The sequence below is a fragment of the Manihot esculenta genome, chromosome 4 (genome assembly GCF_001659605.2).
Source record: "Manihot esculenta cultivar AM560-2 chromosome 4, M.esculenta_v8, whole genome shotgun sequence".
In the NCBI taxonomy this organism is placed as follows: Eukaryota; Viridiplantae; Streptophyta; class Magnoliopsida; order Malpighiales; family Euphorbiaceae; genus Manihot; species Manihot esculenta.
The window spans coordinates 33,101,461-33,123,220 of record NC_035164.2 but is presented as its reverse complement, the minus strand read 5'-3'; the positions used below and the strand labels follow the sequence as shown (position 1 = coordinate 33,123,220).

Genomic DNA, 21,760 nt, shown 5'->3' with positions numbered 1-21,760 from the left:
TTATATTAGGTTGACGCTTGGTTCAATAAAATTGTAAAAATTCTAAGTTTTTCTTCTCCATTACGTTCTTTTCTGATTTCGCTTGTTTCACTATTGTTGTAGACATGGTACCAAAGCTTAGTTGAATGAAACACCAACAAGTTAGTGTGAGGAAACACCATATAATTTTTATCTTAATTGGGTCTATATACATCTATAGTGTTAATGCATGCGATTTTATGTGTGGCTCATAATAGAATACAAATTTAGCATATATTTTGTTTTTTTCTCTATCACCAATCTAAATGATTTTTTACTAATTCTGCGTCTTTTATTATATTTCTACAGAAAAGTAAAGAATAACAAAGATGAGTTCAAATCAATAAGAAAAGAAATTGATCCAAATCTCTAGATAAACCTTCGAATAACAGTAAGCATACCTGATGCGGAAAAAGAAATAAAATAAGATATTCTCATTAAAGAATGTGTGATCTCACGCGTTTCAGTCTAATTTAGCGACATAACCTCTCCCATAAATTTCTACCCCTCTTAAAAAATAAATTAAGAGAATTATTTCATTGAAAATATCCAATACCCGCTAGTTAATTATTACAAAGATTTTGGCTTCTCAAGATCACCATCAACAAACAAGTTTTTATTTGGGTTTTAACGAAGTTAGGAATAATGAATTTAGGTTTGATGAATAAATCATTTGAGTAGTTTGCTTTTGAGGTCTTCATCAACAAATAAGTCTCCATTTGGGTGTAACATATTTGATTTCAATGATTTTCTTTTTTGTTTCTAATGAACCTAGATTTGTTTAATCTGTAATCTCTTCTTCCCATGCATTTGTCTTGATAAATCTCTTAGGAATATCGGTTTGATTGAAATCTTAGGTACATTCAGTGTTGTGTGAATTTAAATATTGAAATATACAAAAATATTTGATATTATATTTAAAATTTGGGTAGATTTTAAAATTAAATTCTCAAATATTTTATTTGTAATAGAATCTATTCATAATCCGGCTGTAAATATTACAATCCATTTTATCTACATCAGAATTTTAATAGTATATATTATTAAAATTATATAGATTAAATAATAAAAATATTCAATATAGATGAATAGTACAATATCTAATTGGAGAAAGAAAAATCATGGGATAACTAAATTAATTAAATCAAATATTTTGATTTGGTTTTATTTGATTTAATTTAATTTTTTAAAATGAAAATATATTTATTATCATTTTAAAATTTATTTAATCTGGTTTCAATTTCCATGCACATCTTAATTTTGAACAAATAATTCTTATGAATTGTTTATAAAAAATAATTAGTTAAAATTTAGTTGATTAAAATTTTGTTTACTTCAAATATTTTTAATTTTAAAAATAACGAAATTATTATAGGGTTTCTGAATTTTTAAAATATTTATTAATCCATCCTTATAATTCTTAATTTCGATTAAAATGTCATTCACTTTTTAAAATACAACTATATCAATGAGAATAAATTATTAAAAAATTTTGTTAGTTACCTGTAAAAAATCTTAAATACCTTCATCCACTGTAAAATACCCCAACTAAAAGGAACATAAATACATTAATCATAAAAAGTAAAAAATTATTGCATTTTCTATTTTCTTTTATCTCGATTCCCTCATCCCCAACCATAGAAAACTCTCTCATTCCTCTCTCTCTTTCGTTATCATATCCTCATCTCATATGATTATTGCTGACATAAGCTAAAGCTCCAATCATCTTCTATAACTCATGCTTTAATAGTTTTCCATTGTATCCAATAATATGATCTACTGTAAATCTATTAATCATAATTTGATATTATTTTTCATATATTTTAAATATTTAAATACATTTTATAAAGATTATTATTTATGTTTAATATTAATTTAATTAAATTTCAAATAAAAATAAAATTCACGTGTAGAGGAAATTATAATGTAGTTATGATTGTGAAATTCCTATTGCATTTAAATAATATCTCCAAATGTTCCTGATCGATATTCTTATTATGAATGGACAATGATTAGAGCTGTTGAGATTAGTACTTTTTTTTTTATAGTAAACAACTGATCTCATGAGTTAAGATATATGAGATATTTAAAACTAATATATAAATGTTTATTTTATAAATAAGTGTACTGAATTGACTTGTCTGAAAAATTCATATGAAAAATATGTTAGGAAATCAATAGATTACTGCAGCCCAAAACACGCAGCTGAAATAAAAAATTTCTATTTTCCTACCAGGATCCAAGTGCTTCGTTTAATTCGAAAGGAATGATTAGAGACTAACCTGTTAGATTCGACAAGAAGATACTATAGCGGACTGATGGTGCTGCTTTTTCAACGAACATTCGCTATAGTATCCATACAAACGTCTTTTATTCTTCTAGAGTGCTAGCTCTCTCAAAGATGGATAAGCTATGTGATTTTCAATCTGCAGCTCTAAACGATTTTTTTTAAAATGTTAACCCCCATATTCACAGCAGAAGTTTTATATGTTTTAAATGTTTTTGTTTTCCCACAATTCTTTTCATAAAAGAGTTGTGTTTATTCTCCACTATTACAATCTCGCAGATAATCAAATATCTTATGTGATAGAGTTGTGTTCATAACCAACTATCACAATCTCGCATATACTCAAATATCTTATGTGATAGAGTCTTTATCTATAACAATTACAGATAAACCGCAGATCCTTTTAAATATTATTATCTTATAATAATAAATAATAAATATTAATAATAATAACATCTTTATTATTATTAAGTATACTAATGGGCTTTTAGCCCATTGATATGACATAGCACATCAATAATGTTCTTTTATATGTGACCCAATAGGTTCATATTAATTGGCAATAGGCCCAGTTCCACAAGGCTCATAAATCATAAGTGGCCTCTAGTAAGACATTATGACTATCAAACTAATATGAGGATCTATAGTCCGATGAAACCTAATAAATAGAACATGTATTAATCTCTTTGTCACACGATATCAAGTTTGAAAATAAATCATGGTCAATGTCAAACTTAAAATGTTCAAACTTATGATTTCTCGATCTCTAAGTAGACTGATAAAATCAAATGATATTGATTACACTATCAATTCATTTGAGCACGACCATGCATTTCTCAGTCTCACTTATCGAGGGGTCCAGAAGATATCTCTCTCAAAGAGAGGGACAAATTCTATCTTGATTGTTCAATATCCTCTACATAATTTCTATTATGCTCAATCATAACCTTTATGATTGTTCGATTAAAGACAATGTTTGGTTATGTCAAAACATAACAGTCTTTATGTTAGAAACTATGACAATCTCAAGTCAAAGGATTAAGACATAACTACTTTGAGATTCACTCATGACAATAACCCATGTAGTGATCTCACTGCGGGTCCATCCAATACTTTGTTCTCTAACAAGTATCTATGATTATTGAATTGTATCAACATATACATAATCATCTCATGATTATCAATCAATAATCATACTAGTTATATTTTATTATTATCAATATAATAATAAGTAATCAGGATGTTAATAATTATTATGTAACATGCAGACAAATAATAATGATAATAAAATCTCTTTTTATTAATAACCAAAATGACATACAAAAAGGTTCGAGATAATAGTCTAGGGTAAATATACTAACAAAATAACATATATTTATGGATTACTCAAGTGATAATTGTGTAGATAATCATTTGACTTTAAATCGATAAATAATCTTATATAGGAACTTTTATATTTTAATTCATCTTATACGTTACTTGATTCATGAGTAACGAATGTGGATGAACTATATATATTAGAAATTGTATAAAGGTGTTTATGTGATTGAAATAAAATTTATCACCCCAAATTAAATTAGAGAATGTCATATTTATTCTCTGCTAACATTAATTATGAAATTCTTGCGCAAAGTAGAACGAATTAACAAATGAGTTTTGAAATTTCATTCAATCGGTTAATAGCTAATAGATAATATTTAATATTAAATGTTAAATAGAAACATTTGTGATAAAGAGATATTAATTATATTAATAAGTTATTCATTGAAAAATTAAGTCAAACCACTTTTGATATTCTGAATATTTGGGTAATTTTGATATGTTGTTAGACAATGTTTTGACCTTTAAATTAATTAATTAGTTAATTATATTTATTATCAATATATTTAGAATCTATTGGGTTATATACAGAGAATTGCAAGTAAGACTTGATTGTATATAAATTGATATTGAGATAAAATTATAATTTGAAAGAATTATAATTTTGATATAATTAATTAAGTAGAAACTTAATTAAAATTATTTAAAAAAATTTTTTTGAAAGCAAATTGTCTAAAATTTATATAGCATGTTTAGTAAAATTTTGTATTATTATTGTAATTTATTTATTTAAATTAATTAAATAAATAAATAATATTGTGATATTGAAATTCTAGAGATTTGGTATAAAATGATCTCTTATAAGACTCTAAGTGAAACTACTTTTACTTTTGGAAAGCTTTTTTTGCAAGAGAAACACAGAGTTAGCACTCAAAACCTCATTTATCTTAAGGGTTTTGTGTGGAGGCCAAACACTTGGATGGTTTATAATTTTACTGAGATGCACGATTTATTTTCTTTTCATTATTACTATTTTTTTTCGTTTAAATGTGATTTATATTAATAAAAAATTTTATTTTTCTATTTTTTCTACTACGTTCAATCCAATACCACCAGCTGATTATTCTCTATTGCACTGGATCAACTTGGAGTCTAGAAATATATTGATAAACCTTTTAACTCTCGTCCATCTATGAATCAGGTAAAAATTTTATATTTATATATGTAATTTATTATTTATAATTTAGTATGTCAAAATATTTAAAATATAAAAAATTATTATTTATATAGTTAACATATAATTATTTTACCGTGTGCTCTGTCATACATATCATTCAAACTCTTGAAGGAAGTATTTCGGCGACAAATATGTGGAACGAGAACAATAGCAAGATGGAAATTTAAAAATTTTATTTGATAACGAAGTTAAAGTGAGCTTCGTTTTTGAATTTTGATAAAAGTTTAGAAACTTATTTTAGACTTATAGTACATGATCAATGTGTTCTGTTGAATAATCTGAAGTTGTTTTTATTTATTTATTTATTTATCCTGTCCAACGCAATCTTATATTAGGTTGATGCTTGGTTCAATAAAATTGTAAAAATTCTGAGTTTTTCTTCTCCATTATGTTGTTTTCTGATTTCGCTTGCTTCACTATTATTGTAGATGTGATACCAAAGTTTAGTTGAATGAAACACCTACTAGTGTGAGGAAAACACCAAATAATTTTTATCTTGATCGGGTCTATATAGATTTATAGTATTAATGCATGCGATTTTATGTGCATCCCACAATAGAGCACCAATTTAGCATATATTCTATTTCTTCTCTATCACCAATCTAAATGATTTTCTATTAATTTTGCGTTTTTTGTCATATATTTACAGAAAAGTAAAGAATAGCAAATATAAGTCAAAATCAATAAGAAAAGAATCTGATTATGTGCGGTAGCTGAACAAACTTGATAAAAAACTTGTCCAAATCTTTGGATAAACCTTCGAATAACGGCAGAAGCACACCTGACGCGGAAAAAAAAATAAAATCAGATCTTCTCATTAAAAAATGTGCGATTTCACATATTTCAGTTTAGATTTAACGGTATAACCTCTTCCGGGAATCTCTAATCCTCTTAGAAAACAAATCAAGAGAGTTATTTCATTGAAGATATCTAATACCCACGAGTTGATTGTTCTCCTTAGATAATACAAAGATTTTGGCTTCTCAAGATCACCATCAACAAACAAGTTTTTATTTGGGTTTTAATGAAGTTAGGAATAATGAATTGGTTTGATGAATGAATCATTTGAGTAGTTTGCTTTTGAGGTCTTTATCAACAAAAAAGTCTCCATTTGGGTGTAACAGATTTGATTTCAATGGTTTTCTTTTTTGTTTCTAATGAATCTAGATTTGTTTAATCTGTAATCTCTTCTTCCCATGCATTTGTCTTGATAAATCTCTTATGAATATCGGCGTGATTGAAATCTTAGGTATATTCAGTGTTGTGTGAATTTAATTGAAATATAAAAAAATATTTGATATTATATTTAGAAATTTGGGTAGATTTTAAAATACTAAATTAATTAAATCAAATATTTTGATTTGGTTTTATTTGATTTTATTTAATTTTTTAAAATGAAAATATATTTATTTTCATTTTAAAATTTATTTAATCTGGTTTCAATTTCCATGCACATCTTAGTTTTGAACAAATAATTCTTATGAATTGTTTATAAAAAATAATTAGTTAAAATTTAGTTGATTAAAATTTTATTTACTTCAAATATTTTTAGTTTTAAAAATAATAAAATTATTATAGAGTCCCTAAATTTTTAAAATATTTACTAATCAATCCTTATAATTCTTAACTTTCATTAAAATGTCATTCACCTTTTTAAAATACAATTATAGCATTCTCGTATTAAAATTTATTAAAGAATTTTGTTAGTTGTATGTGAAAAAATTTAAATACTTTCGTCCACTATAAAAAACTCTCTCATTCCTCTCTCTTTAGTTCTCATCTCCTCATCTCATGTGATTATTACTGACATCAGCTAAAGCTCCAATCATCTTCTATAGCTCATGTTCAATATTTTTCCCCCGTATCCGATTGTTAGTAATATATTTTACGGCCCTCTTTGAGTGTAGGTAGATATTTTTTATACATTTTAAGTATTTAAATATATTTTATAAAAATTATTATTTATTTTTAATATTAATTTAATCGAATTTCGAATAAAAATAAAGTCCACAAAATTATTATATAGAGAAAATTATAATGTAGTTATAATTGTGAAATTTCTATTTCATTTAAATAATGACTCTAAATATTCTGGTTGATATTCTTATCGTGATTGAATAATAATTAGAACTGTTGAGACTAGTATATATTATATATTTTTTTAAAGAAAACAACTGATCTCATAAGTTGATATATGTGAGATATTTAGAATTAATATATAGAAGTTTATTTTATAAATAAGTGCATTGAATTGACTCATATGAGAAATTCATATGAAAAATAATTTGTGTCAATGAATTACTCAAGTGATGGTTATATAGATAATCATTTGACTTAAAATTAATAAATAATTTTATATAAAAACTTTTATGTTTTGATTCATTTTACACGTTATTTAGTTCATGAGTAATGAATGAGAATGAATTATATGTATTAGAAATTGTATAAAGGTGTTTAGGTAATTGAAATAAGATTCATCACTCTAAATTAAATTAGGAAATATTCCATTTATTCTATATCAACATTGATCATAAAATCTTTGCGCAAAGTGGAATGAAATTAGCAAATGAGTTTTAAAATTTCATTCAATCGGTCAATAGCTGATATATGATATTTAATATGATTTAACGTTGTAGACATATTCCATCTTTTAAATGTTAAATATGAATATTTGTGATGAAAGGATATTAATTATATTAATAAATTATTCACTAAAAAATTAAGTCAAACCACTTTTCATATTCTGAATATTTGGGTAATCTTAACATGTTACTAGACAATATTCTTGACCTTCAAATTAATTAATTAGTTAATTATATTTATTTCCAACATATTTAGAAGCTAATGGGTCACACACATAAGTAGGACTTGATTGCATATAAATTGATATTGGAATAAAATTATAATTTCAAAGAATTTTGATTTTGATTTAATTAATTAAACAGGGACTTAATTAAAATTGTCTAAAATTTATATAGCATGTTTATTAAAGTTCTAGACTATTATTGTAATTTATTTATTTAAATTAGTTAAATAAATAAATAATATCGTGCTATTGAAATTCTAGAGATTTAGTATAAAAGAATCTCTTATAAGACTCTAAGTGAAACTACTTTTATTTTTAGAGAGTCTCTTTGTAGGAAAAACATAGAGGTAGCACTCAAAACCTTCTTCTTCTCAAACTCTTCTAAGGATTATGTACGGAGATCAGACACTTGGATGATTTATAATTTAACCAAGACACACCATCTCTTGTTTTTTGCCGTAAAAAAAAAAATTATTTTCTCTTCATTATTATTGCTTTTTTTCATTTAAATGTGATTTCATGTTGGTGTAAAAAAATTTATTTTTCTATTTCTTTTACCACGTTCAATCCGATTAAAACCCAACAACAATACCCACTAGCTGATTGTTCTCAATTGTACTGGATCAGCTTGAATCTACAAAGATTTTGGCTTCTCGAGATCTCCATCAACAAACAAGTTCTCATCTGGATTTTAATAAAGTTAGGAATAATGAATCTGAGTTTGATGAATGAATCATTTGAGTAGTTTGCTTTTGAGATCTTCATCAACAAATAAGTCTTCATTTGGGTGCAACATTTGATTTCAATAGTTTTTTTTGCTTCTGATGAATCTGAATTTGTTTAATATGTAATCTCTCGTTTCTATGCATTTGTCTTATAAAATCTCTTATGAATATGAGTTTGGTTGAAATCTTAGATACATTCAGTATTATGTGGATTTGGTTAAAATATGAAAAATATTTGATATTATATTTGGGATTTGGGTGAGTGTTGAAATTAGGTTTTTCAATATTTTGTATTTTCTTTTTGTTCTTTCCTCTTAATATTGTGACGCTTGGTTCGATTATTTTGAGAATGCTGGAATGGAAAAAGAAAAATTCTTAAATCTTTGGGGCATGCAATATTGTTAAAGTTTTAGAATATTAGTTTTTGTAGAAAGGATAAGCTGTAGGTCTAAAGAAATTGAATTAATATGTCTACATTCTTGTGTTTGTTACTGATTGAAGATTTCTATTTTAGCATGATTCCATTTTACTATAACAATTTGTGAAGGAAGAACTAGTTTTCTTTCTATTTTAAAGTTTTTTTTTTTTTTTTTTAATTTGCTTGGATGTGAATGAGTTTTTCAATTTTACTTAATTACAAAGATTGAAATGGCCAAAGCAGAATTTATTTTGCTTTAGCAACTTATAATAAAATAGGGGTATTTTGAATATCAAAATTTTGTCTCTCTTAATTGGCTGTCAGAAAATTTTTGTGATGAACAGTTAATATAATAAATGACCAAATATAATAATTACCTATAATAAAAATATTTTAATTAAAATTAAAAATTACAAGAATCGACTGACTGATGAATTTATTAAAAACTCTGCCCCTCAATAATTTTCCTTTTAAAAATAACGGAGAGAGAGAACGCGTGAGAAACACGCATTGAATATCGAGTAATTGTACATACATTCAAATAATAATATAGTAGTCGCTGCCAACTTGCTTTGGCCTCAATCAATACGTTGACGAAGACTCGTGGAATAATTTTCTACAAATCAATGAAGACACCCAACGAAAATATAGTAATAATTGAGTTTTTTTTTTCTTTTTTCAAATTGTTAAATACAAGTTGACGAAGACTCGTCGAATAATTATTTTCCGCAGGTCTCTGTTAAAGAAAAAAAAGAAAAACTCACGTGAAGGAAGACCCTCAACGAAGACTCTTGTTTTAATTTTTTTTAAAATCATTTATTATTTTGAAAATTTTAAAATAATATTGATTTTTATTTTATATATATATATTTATGTTATTTAATATTAATAATATAAAAAATTGACTATCTAAAAAATATTTTAAACAAATTATTATAAATATTTTTAAAATTAATATTATTAATCATTAAGGATAATTTTTATCAAATATCACAGCTTTGTAGGTTCTCCATTCAACACTCCCAAACTCACATAATAGGCTGATTTAATTGTGTATAAACCTTCTATAATGGTGTTATATAAGATTGTGAATAAAGTTTTGACGAACATATTTAAAAGGATTTTTTTATTATTATTTTTGAGAATCATTCTGTTTTTATTCCTCATCGATTGATTATCGATAATGTTATAGTTGCGTTTAAAATAATCCACAATGTAAAAATTAATAAGAGCTGAAATGATGATAATTATGTACTTAAAATTAATATTTTTAAGACTTATGATATGGTAGAGTGAAAGTTTCTAAAAGACATGTCGGAACGATTTGGTTTTTTTACTCAATAGATTAAGTGGTTGACTTTGTGCTTTTCGGGAGTCTCTTACAATATCAATTTTAATGGTGATTGGATTGGTCCTATTGTGCCTGATAGAGGTCTTCAACAGGGATTCTATTTCTCTGTATCTCTATTTGGTGTGTAAAATTTGATGGGTGTTGAATCTGTCAATTTAAAATTTATTTCCTTTTTATTGATTGATAAGAACTTATAGATAGGGTAAGTGAGTATCGATCCCACAGAGACCTTAATCCTGTTTAATTTAGATGATCAATTTAAAATAAAATAATAGTTTAATACAAAAAGTGAGAAGAAGAGAGTTTTTTGATGAAAGTGATTTTGCCTTGGACAAACCAAAAAAATAAATTTAAAAGAAAAATAATAAATAATACAATTAAAATTGAAAAAATAATTAATTAATTAAAACTTTCAGCTGAAGGTAATCAAATTGAGATATTTTGCAGTTGATCATTGGTTAGAAAAAAAAAATTTCATATTATTATCTATTGTTTAGTTATAGTGGTCAAATACACGAATCCCACCAATTCTTCCTTATGAATAAATTAATCCACTTCGCGCTTAAATTAATTCCTAATTAACTAACAACCCCAACACGCGTGTAAATTTAATTAGTCAACTACATTAAGATAAAAGAATCCAAACTTGATCAATAAAAACATGCATTTTATTTAAATCAAATCTACTAATTTCTTAATATAAACTAATATATTAATTGCTACTTGTTATTAATCCAATTAAACAACTACAGATTTAATTAGATTAATTAGCAATATATTGTCTTCTCAAGAGATTCAATGGACCCCTTGAATTCTCAAGAAAACAACAATGGAGGTGGTGTTTCTCGAATTCAGAAATTAATAGAAAATAGAAATAAGATGAAGAGAATTAAAGTGTATAACCTCACAACTTGAACAAACGTCAATTTAATTAACTTTCAACTGAAAAATAATTGTTTACCTACTCATAGCCATAATAAAATTATATAAACTAAGCAAAAGAAGAAGAAGAAAAAAATGGAGAAGAGAGTGGGGGATAGCAAGAGAGGAAATGAGAATGAGAGGTAGAATATGATTTCTGGGTTTAATATTAGGAGTCTTTATATAGCCACAAAAGGATAGTTTAAAATAAAATCTACTCTATCTTATCTCTACCCTAATCTGATTGAATTTGATTCAACTTTGAAGCTGATCTTATCTTTGCTTACGTGGCAAAATCTATTTTATCTCCCCATCGCCTTGGGCTACAGGCTTGGTTAAGGTTGTAGCTTCTTAGTATACAAATCCTTTAATTCAGCCTTTTTTCATTCCTTTTCTCAACTTCTACTCACAAACCTGTCCAAAATAAATTCAAATTAAAATTAAATATTTATATCAAAATTATAGTAAAATCATGGAATTAAATGGGAAAAAAATTGTGAGTTTTGCAACTCATCAGTGCAGAAGACTTATCGTTACTACTTAAAGATGCTGAATCTAGGAGCTGGTTGCAGGGCTGTAGGGCAGGTGCTAGATGCCCAAAGATCTCACATTTATTTTTTGCAGATAATTTTCTGCTATTTTTTAATGCTAAACTGGAGGAAGCAGATAATATTAAATCTATTCTCAATACCTATGCGGCTGCTTCTGGATAAGTGGTGAACTTCACTAAATCTGGCATTTTCTTCAGTCCCAATGTGGTATCCTCTATAAGGTCTAATATCAGTAATATCCTAGATGTTCATTCACTATTGAGTCATAGTGCCTATATGGGGTTATCTTCTCTTATTGGGAGGAACAAAAAAGTAATTTTTGGTTTTCTGAAAGAAAGAATGTGGAAGAGGATTAATTCATGGAGCAACAGATTCCTATCTAGAGCAAGCAGGAAGGTTCTCATAAAATCTATATGGCAGGCTATACCTGCATATTGCATGAATATTTTTTTGATTCTCATTACTATTTTGAATGAATTGCATAGAATGGTCAATGGCTTTTGGTGGGGGGGTAAAAGTGAAGGGCGGAGGGGTATTAATTGGTTAGCGTGGGAGAAGATGTGTAGTAGAAAGAAGGAGGGGGGTATGGGGTTTCAGGACTTTAGGAGTTTTAATTTGTTTTTACTTAGCAAATAACTGTGGAGGTTCTTAACAAATCCTAATACACTTTGTTATAGAGTGTTTAAAGCAAAATACTTCCCAAATGGTGATTTATTTTCCGCCAATGTAAGTAATGGTGCTAGTTTTATTTGGAAAAGTGTGATGGCTTCAAGGGAGTTTATTCGAAGGGGTAAAAGGTGGAGGGTGGGTAATGGAGAGAAGATTTTAGTGGCTTCAGCTTTCTAGATTCCTAAGGAGGATACCTTTTTTGCCGATGATGGCCTCGATTTTATTGAATCACATGTGTGTGTTTGTGATCTTTTTGAAGGTAATGGGAGGGTTTGGAACATTGCTCTTATAATAGAGCTTTTTTCTTCAAGAGATATCAGGGCTATTATTAGTATTCCTATTAGTATTACCAATAATGAAGATTTCTTCTTGTGGCACTTTGATAAATGAAATGTGTATACGGTGAAGTCCACATAGTTTGTGTTTATGAACTTGCTAGGAAGATCATCTTTTAATGTGGGGGGGTGAATTGTAGACTAGTTTGTGGAATGTTTCGGTCCCTCCAAAAGTGAAGGATTTATATTGGAGACCTTGTAGAAATATATTGCCTACAAAGTATAATTTAAGGCAAAAGGGTGTGGATGTGGATGCTAGATGTCCTTGGTGCCATGAAGATGAAAGTGTCAATCATATTTTGTTGCATTGTCCTGTGTCTAAGGAAATTTGGAGGTTAGGGGGAGTGAGAGATTTGCAGCCTAATTATAATTTTTTTAATTTTTTACTGTAGATTTTGAAGTCCCAAGATAAGGTTCGAAAAATCTTTGTAATGGTCTGTACATGGAGATTATGGTCAGCAAGGAACTCATTATTATGGAACTAGGTGCAAAATTCAACAGCTTACCTTGTGGAAGACGTCATGCATCATATCTCGGATTGGGAAGCTGCTCAACGTGCTGGTACTTTTCATGGAAATACCACTGCTACTTTATATCTGAACAAGAACTTGTTTTATTCCTCCAACCCTGCTCGTGATCCTGAAGTCATTCCTCTCCAAATTCGTGCGTCATCTTCAAGTTTGGACAATTTCAGTTGGCTTTGTTAAGTTGATGGGACTTTGTTTCAAACTCAAGATTTTATTGGCTATGTTTTATTGTGAAAAACTCTGAGGGTATATTTCAACGTGATGTTTCTGGTTTCTTGAAAGGTAATGATATGCCGATAATTGTTAAAGTTTTAGCTCTCCGTCACTGTTTGCTCTTTGCGACGGAATTTTTATCTTTTAATGATTGAATTTTTATGGATTGTTTGCAGGTGATTCAAATTTTTCGGTCTCTATATTTAGATATTTTTGAACTGGATTTGATTTTGAATGATTGTAAATTTTTATTGAATTTTAGAACTGATATTTCTGTTAGACGAGTTTAGCATTATGTCATTCTAACTGCTCATATATTGGATAGAGAATTTATTAGATTTGATCGTCTCTATATGTAAAATGATATTTCTTTTTATTTAATAAAATTTTATTAATACAATATATAATTTTATTTTAAAAAAATAACCGATATGGAGAACGCGTGAGAAACACGCATTGAATATCAAGTAATTGTAACATATATTCCAATAATAAGACAGTAGTCGCTGCCAATTTTCTACAAGTCAATAATTTGGCTTCAATTATTGTGTTCTGAAATATTGACGTTATTGAACAAGACGAAATATTACAAATATCGAAATCCTTAAGCATTAAATAATTGTTGACGAAGACTCATGAAAAAAAAAAAAACACTCACGTGGAAGAAGACCCTCAACGATAACTCTTGTTTTAATTTTCTTTAAATTATTTATTATTTTGAAATTTTAAAATAATATTAATTTTTATTAAATATATTTTTATTAATTTTTTTGTTAATTAATATTAATAATATAAAAAATGACTCTCTCAAAAATATTTTAAATAAATTATTATAAATTTTCTTAAAATTAATATTATTAATCATTAAAAATAATTTTCACCAAATATCTCTAGTAAACGAAAAATTTTTAAAATTTAATGATATTCTATTTCTTTCTACAAACGTTTAGAAAATCACATATTTTTATATTCAGATCAATAAAATTTAAATTATCATCCGTAAAGAAAGCGTTATTTTTTAGAATTTAAAAATTATCAGCGGCTCCTCCATCTAACTCCCTTTTTATTTATTTAAACTTTAAATATTTTCAAATCAATATATACTTTTTTATTCTTTGGTCATTAGTAAATAAATAATAGGATAAATTGCTAATTACTTTATTAATATAAGGTGAGGATTTAGAATTTCTCAATTAATTCAAAAATTAAAATTTTGGATTTTACAACATTATTATAAAAAAGTTAATATATTAGCTTTAAAAGTTAGTATATTTATTCTTTATAAAAGAAATGAATTTAAGTAAAAATGCATTTCATAGAATAAACTTAAACAAGATCTAGAGAGAGGAAAAAAAAAGAAACTATAAAATAAAAGTTAAAAATATAAATTTATTTTTTAATTTAAAAATATTTTAAAATTATTATTAAAAAATTAAATATGTTCAAAGGTAAATAAATTGAATAAAGCGGAATTCATATTTTTAGGTTTTAATAAATAATAATTTTATTTAATCTTTTAATTATAGTTAGGAACATTTTTTAACTTAAAAAATCAAATTTGATATATTTTTCTGCTGTTTTATAATTTAATGATAAATTTTTATTCTAAAACTAAATTTCGATGTTAAAAATAATTAAATAGCCGTTTGATATGGAGAAATGCTCTGTCTTATTGGTTTGTATGAATTTAAATAATAAAAATAAATAGCATTATAATTAAAAAATAATTAAATATCATTAGCAGATGAAAAAAACCATAAAAGAGAAACGGTATCTTCTTTGACTAAACTAATACACAAAATATAAATTCTATTTTCTGAATTTTATATCATCACAAATTAATTGCTCTTTGTTTATAAATTCTTACAAGAAACCTTCTGCACTCCTGGGTTAGCCTAAGCGGCTCTGCAACTTGAATGATGGGTTGCATCCAGAGCTTGAGACGTGAAGATCTCCCTTTTGACGCTAGTGGTATTGTTTTAAACGACGCTGTATTATATGTCCATCAAGGAATTAATCATTGATCTCAAAAGTTGGTGTGCTGTGATTTTTCTCAGGTTCTGGAACTCCGCCACCAGTGTTGCCGTCTCACGAGGCAATTTACTTATATGGAGCTAGCAATAGCAACTGAACATTTCTCCAACAATGTAATCCTTGGCGAGGGTGGTTTTGGTCAAGTCTATAAGGGATTTATAGATGGTAAACTCTATGCTGTTAAGAAACTTAAAAATCAACCAGATGAACAAACTCAAGCAACTATGGAGGAGGAGATTAGGGTCATAAGCAGAGTCCGTCACCGGAATCTTGTTGAGCTGATAGGGTACTGCATTCAAGGAAACAATAGACTGCTGGTTTTAGAGTTTCTTTCCAACAAGTCCTTGAAATTTCATCTACATGGTGAGTCTCTTTTCATTGTTTAATCATAACTGATATGTATTAAGATCTTACAAAATAGTAATGGCATCACAGGGAAGGAAGTGTTGGAGTGGTCAAAGGAAGTGTTGGAGTGGTCAAACAGAATGAAAATTGCTATAGGTTTGCAAAAGGATTGAAGTACCTACATGAAGATTGTGAGCCATCCATACTTGCTGAATTTTGCTAGGCCTTTAAGTGAATTTTAGTTTTTATTTATTTATTTTTTAACAGTTTTCATATTATGTATTTAGGTAAACCTACGATTATACATCGAGATATAAAGGCGGACAACATTGTTCTTGATGAAAATTTTGAACCGAAGGTAAAATATATACAAATGAATTAATCTGTATATATGATTGAAAGAGTAAGATATATAAGGGAATGGGTGGGTTGAAAACTAAGTGAATAGTATTTAGACTAATTCATTTTTTGATTTTTGCTTTTTATATATGGCACAATATTGATCTACTTGGATTTTTTTTTTCTCAGGTTACAGATTTTGGATTATCCTTATTTTTTCCAGAAAATGTTACTCACATTTCCAAATCCATCAAGGGAACTGAAGTGTGAGATTATTTTTCAGTTTTATTTTTTTTCATTTATGACAGATTATTACTATATAAGAAAATAAAATGAAATGATAAAAGTAAAGAATTTCTTGACTAAAATTTTTTATTTGCAGATATGTAGATCCTGATTGTTCTGGAAAAGTTTCTTATAAATCAGATGTATATTCTTTTGGTGTTGTGCTTTTAGAGTTGATCACAGGAAAAAAACCTATGATTGGAGACACTACCATTGTTAATTGGGTAAGATACTTTTTATTTTGTTGCAATATATATATGATAATAGTTACTTTTCAGTAATTAAGTATTTTTTAATAAAGAGTCAATTAATTATAAGTAAACAATAATGGCCCAGAAATGCCATTTTTAAAAATGCATATTAGACTTGATAAAATTATTTATCTAATTTGAGGATAAGATGTCTAATTTGCTACTACCATTAGCAGCGAGCATTTGAAATCACCTTCAAAAATTCATCTTCAACCTTTAAAATTATTGAAAAATTACAGACAACTTTTCTAAAAACTTTAAAATCAAATTTGATTTGGGGATTTTACTCTAATAGGTAAAGCATATTTGTATCTAGAAATTACAATTTTTTAGGCTACCGTTATTTTATGAAAAATAGTTTTCTGTAAAATATATTTTTATATTTTTTAACATTTAAAAAATTTAATTAATATTAAAAATTTAACATTTAAAATATTTAAAAAATTTAAAAAATATTTCCAAATACCCATACCCCAAACATTAAAATCGGGACCAATTGTATCTAAATTTCAAAATTAATTTGAGGAAATTAATTTTTCTCCAAATTTACAAATATTAATTACTATTTAAATAGAAAAGAACTTTCTGTCATGGTGGAATTTAATCATTAGCATAGTTTTAGCATTTCAGGTGGACAAAAATCAAACTTCCCAAATTGATTTTAATTTGAATATAATTGCTTTCAATCTTGAAATTTGTGGTATGCAATTCAGAATTACAAATATAAATTTTCAATTATTTGTTGAATTAAGCTCAAATAATTATGATTTAATAAAATAAAATAAAATAATGAGTACTCATTTTATTAATATTCAGGCAAAGGCTCGAATTAGACCAGCTTTAGAAGGCGATTATAAGGCCCTTGTTGATTCCAAACTGTCACAATATGATAAAGAGGAAATGAATCGTATGATTTTCTGTGCAGCGGCTTGCTTATATAAACCTTTAAAATCTCGTCCATCAATGGGACAGGTAAGAACTTATTTATTATGTTCTTTTATTTGAATTTAAAAATTTTTCTGTTTAAACATATAAAATATTTATTTTTAAAAAAAATAAAATTATATATAATTTTATAAAATTTCATTTAATTTTTTTATAAATAAATTTCACTAATAAAAAAAATTAAGAGGTTATTATTTATGTTAATTATGTAATTTAAAATTTATACATATTTTCTTATAAATCAAATTGTGATCCAATTTGAAAAATTTTATGATATGATTCAAATTAAATTAAAATATGAGAATTTATATTGAGAACGAAGATTCTCACCTATATTATAAGAGATTTTAAAAAAAAAATATTGAAATTAAAATTTTAAAAGCTTTGAGAGATTATAACATTATTTTTCATTTATAGTCAAAAAATTATTTTTTTTATCAATCAATATAAATTTTATGGTCGAATTACATTAAATTTATTATATTTCTTTAATATTTTATGATATATTTTGATGGTTAATGTATGTGTACTATTTTAGTATGGTGTGATTTTTTTAATAATTTTTATGCTTAATGTTTAATTCTTTTACTATTTTATATCATGTAGATAATTCAAATTCTTGAAGCAGTTGTTCCTTTGAAACATATATGGGACGAGAACGACCACAACTATCTAAATGGTATTATATTTACTAATAAAAATTACTATTAAGTATTTAAATTTTTAAAAAATTTATTATTTTATTTATATAATTTTTAAATTTAATTAAAAAGGTTAATTACTAGATGTAATTATTTAGTTATTCTGTTATATATCTTGATAAATTCTGTTAAATATTATAAATATTTTTTTTAAATTTAATCTTCAATATTTTAAATAAAATTATTAAAATATCATTCACATTTTATTATTATAAATTATTTAGTCAATCGACTAATGAAAATATTAATAGAATAATTAAATAAAAAAGAAAACTTGAACGATCGTCCAATGTGTGTTAAAATGGAAATTTTTATTACAGGTAATTGAAGTCTCACGAGGAAATGACACTGGAGCGTGTATGAGTGAGCGAGGACAGGACAGTAAATTCTAATACGATGAAGCTCCCCGTCCGTCATTGGTTTTTAATTTTCGTTCATGGCTTCGGAAAGTCCCCAACAGCGGAAACGGTCTTCCTTGCTGGGTCAGCTCTTCAGGATTCATGTCTTTTCACAAATCTACCCTTCTCAAGTAAAGCCAAAAGCCTCTTGTCGGTGTGAATTTTAATAAAATCCATATTTCAACGGAAAATTAACTATCTTTTGGTTTAAACAACGTTTATTATATTTTAAAATTTTATTAATTAATTATTTAATTAATTTTATTTATTAAGTATTTTATTATTTAATTTTTATAATATAAAAATATTATTAATTAATCACTTAATTTAATAAAAATATTTATTATTAAGTCTCTTTGATATTTTATAATTTTACGTAAAATTTAATACTAATATTTAATAAAATATATATTTAAGATTTATATTTTTTTGTTTATATTCTATTTGAGTTTTTTATTTTTAAATTTTTAAATTTTAAATTAAATCAATTATTTATAATTTAAATTTAATTAAAAATTAAAATTATAAAAATCAAAATTATAATTTTTAAAATCAGTTAATAAATTAAAATTATCGCAAATCATTTAAAATCACATTAAAAGCAGACTGAAACTATTAATAAATTAAAATTATTTTGAATCACTTTAAATTGAATCGATTCTCATTTAATTTGAAAAATAAATTGAACTGTTAATTCTGAACCGCAAGAGATGAATAGAATATCAGCAATGTCGCCACTACTGTAGCGTCTCTGTCGCCAATTTGGATCATGTGCCAATTTATTGTCTATTCCTAACAGCCCATGTGTGAGGAATTACCAACTTAATAGAAACGACAATAATGTAGAAAAAAAAAAAAAGTTAGTGGTTTGATTTAAATATGTGGACTTTCGGATAACCCTTAAGCCTTATTCTAACATATGAACAGATGAAATATTTAAGGATGCAAGATTTCAAATTATTATCTCCCAACAACCTGTGAAATTTGATTTGATCTCCCCTCCTTGTTGGGATCAACAAAAATTTATATATTGTGTGATGGCTAAAATTATATTTTATTTGTATAATTCCATTTTTAGAATACTCTACTTTATATATATATTAATCAAAATACTATAAAGAAAATAAAATTATATCGATAAAAATTTTCATCGTTAAAAATTAATGATAAATTAACAATGATATGCAAATTGTTAATATTTACTCATTGCATTACTAATTTCATTTCACATCATCGTCAGTAATATTGTTAAAATAAATTTTACATATAAAAAAATAATAATGACTTATCAATGATATTTTGTGATAAGTAAATATCATTAATATATTTTTATTTTTTTATAACGAAGCAATAAATAAATATTGCCTTGTAATTAATTTATTTTTTTATTTTTTTCTTATTGTTTTTTCATTTTTTTTTTGGAAATAGGGGGTTGGGAGAGTCGAACCTTAGACCTTTCAAGGTTATAGGATGCACGTAAAGTACTTCTTTTAGATGGTCATGGTAAATTTCTCATCATAACTCATAGTGACTCCCCATTTATTTTTACTCTTTTATATTGTGTATGTGTTTTTTCAAATAGTTATAAGATTTATTGTTAATAATAAGTAAAAATTTTATTGATAAAAACTAGAAAATACTTAACATGATAAATTTGACTAGTCTATTTTTAAATACATCCAATCTAAACTAATTTATTTGATTGGAAGTAAATTAATTAAAAAATTTTAAATTTTAAAAAAATTAATATATTATCTTTTCTCTTAATTTTTTAGGATTAAAATTACTTTTTTCACTGTAAGAAAAATAACGTACTTATTTTTATGTGAGTAAATAGAAATTTAAAACTAAATAAAATCTTAACATAAATTATATTAAGTGAAAAAATATGATATTAAAAGTATATCAACCTGATCAGACTTACATTAAAATTTAGTGATATAAATTCATTTACGAGCTATTGAGATAATAAATTTTTAAAAATACAGTATTAAAGAAAGATATTTTTAAGTCATTTAAAATGAAAACGGACCATCTAACATCCAAAAATCTGCTATCCCTCTATACATAATTAATTTTGCTATCCCTCTATACATAATAATTTTTTTTTCTTTCATTTCTTTTAGGTTTCAATTATATGCAACTATAAGAAAACCAGTGATTTCAACTCTATATAAAATTTAGATTGTTTTACTAAAACGTATATTTATGTTTGCCTGATATATATTTACTTTTGTTATTTTTCTAATTTCTAAATTTTATATTTTTTAATTTTAATGATCATTTTTTTTTTAATATTATGTTATTATGACGTATACCCTAGTGATTTAGAATTCAAATTTTAATTTTTAGTGTTTTGATGTATAGTTTTTGTGCAAAAATTTAGTATAATAATTTGATATTAATTTATTTTATTCTTAAAAACATAAAATTTTGTTTAATTCAAATATTTTTAATATTAAAAATAGGAAAATTATTATGGAGTCCCTAAATTTTTAAAAAAATTATTAATCGGTACTCCTTATAATTCTTAGCTCCGTTTAAAATATTGTCTCTCACATTTTTAAAATACAACTATAGCATTTTTATGTTAAAAATTATTAAAGAGTTTTGTTAATTATATTTGAAAAGTCTTAAATACCCTCGTCCACTATAAAACACCACAATCAAATAGAACATAGATACATCATAAAATGTAAGAAACGTTGCCGTTTTCTCTCTTCTTTTCTCTTGATTCCCTCATCCCCAACCATAGAAAACTTTCTCATTTCCCTCTCTTTCGTTCTCATCTCATATGACTATTGCTGACATCATCAGCCAAAGCTCCAATCCTCTTCTATAGCTCATGCTTCAATAGTTTTCTGTCGTATTTAATTATTAGTAATATGTCTTACATCTAATATGTTGGTTGTAATTGAATATTATTTTTTATATATTTTAAATATTTTAATATATTTTATAAAAATTGTTATTTATCTTTAGTGTTAATTTAATGGAATTGGAGTAAATATGAAGTCTATGAAATTGTGTTATGTGCAAAAAAAATTATAACATAACATAATTGTGAGATTCTTATTGCATTTG

General features: G+C 25.5%; 1 protein-coding gene and 1 pseudogene across 3 annotated transcripts in view; both read left to right on the top strand.

Annotated features, from left to right (window-relative positions):
• LOC110612731 (receptor-like kinase LIP2) overlaps positions 1-21,760 on the top strand; it is a 67,820-nt gene that overhangs the window by 17,010 nt on the left and 29,050 nt on the right. The gene's annotated exons all lie outside the window — the stretch shown is intronic.
• Positions 15,252-18,856, top strand: LOC110612734 (annotated as a pseudogene). The gene is made up of 9 exons (XR_002487499.2): positions 15,252-15,349; positions 15,436-15,775; positions 15,848-15,948; positions 16,045-16,115; positions 16,286-16,362; positions 16,479-16,605; positions 17,449-17,604; positions 18,184-18,256; positions 18,599-18,856. The product of XR_002487499.2 is annotated as a proline-rich receptor-like protein kinase PERK1 (transcript).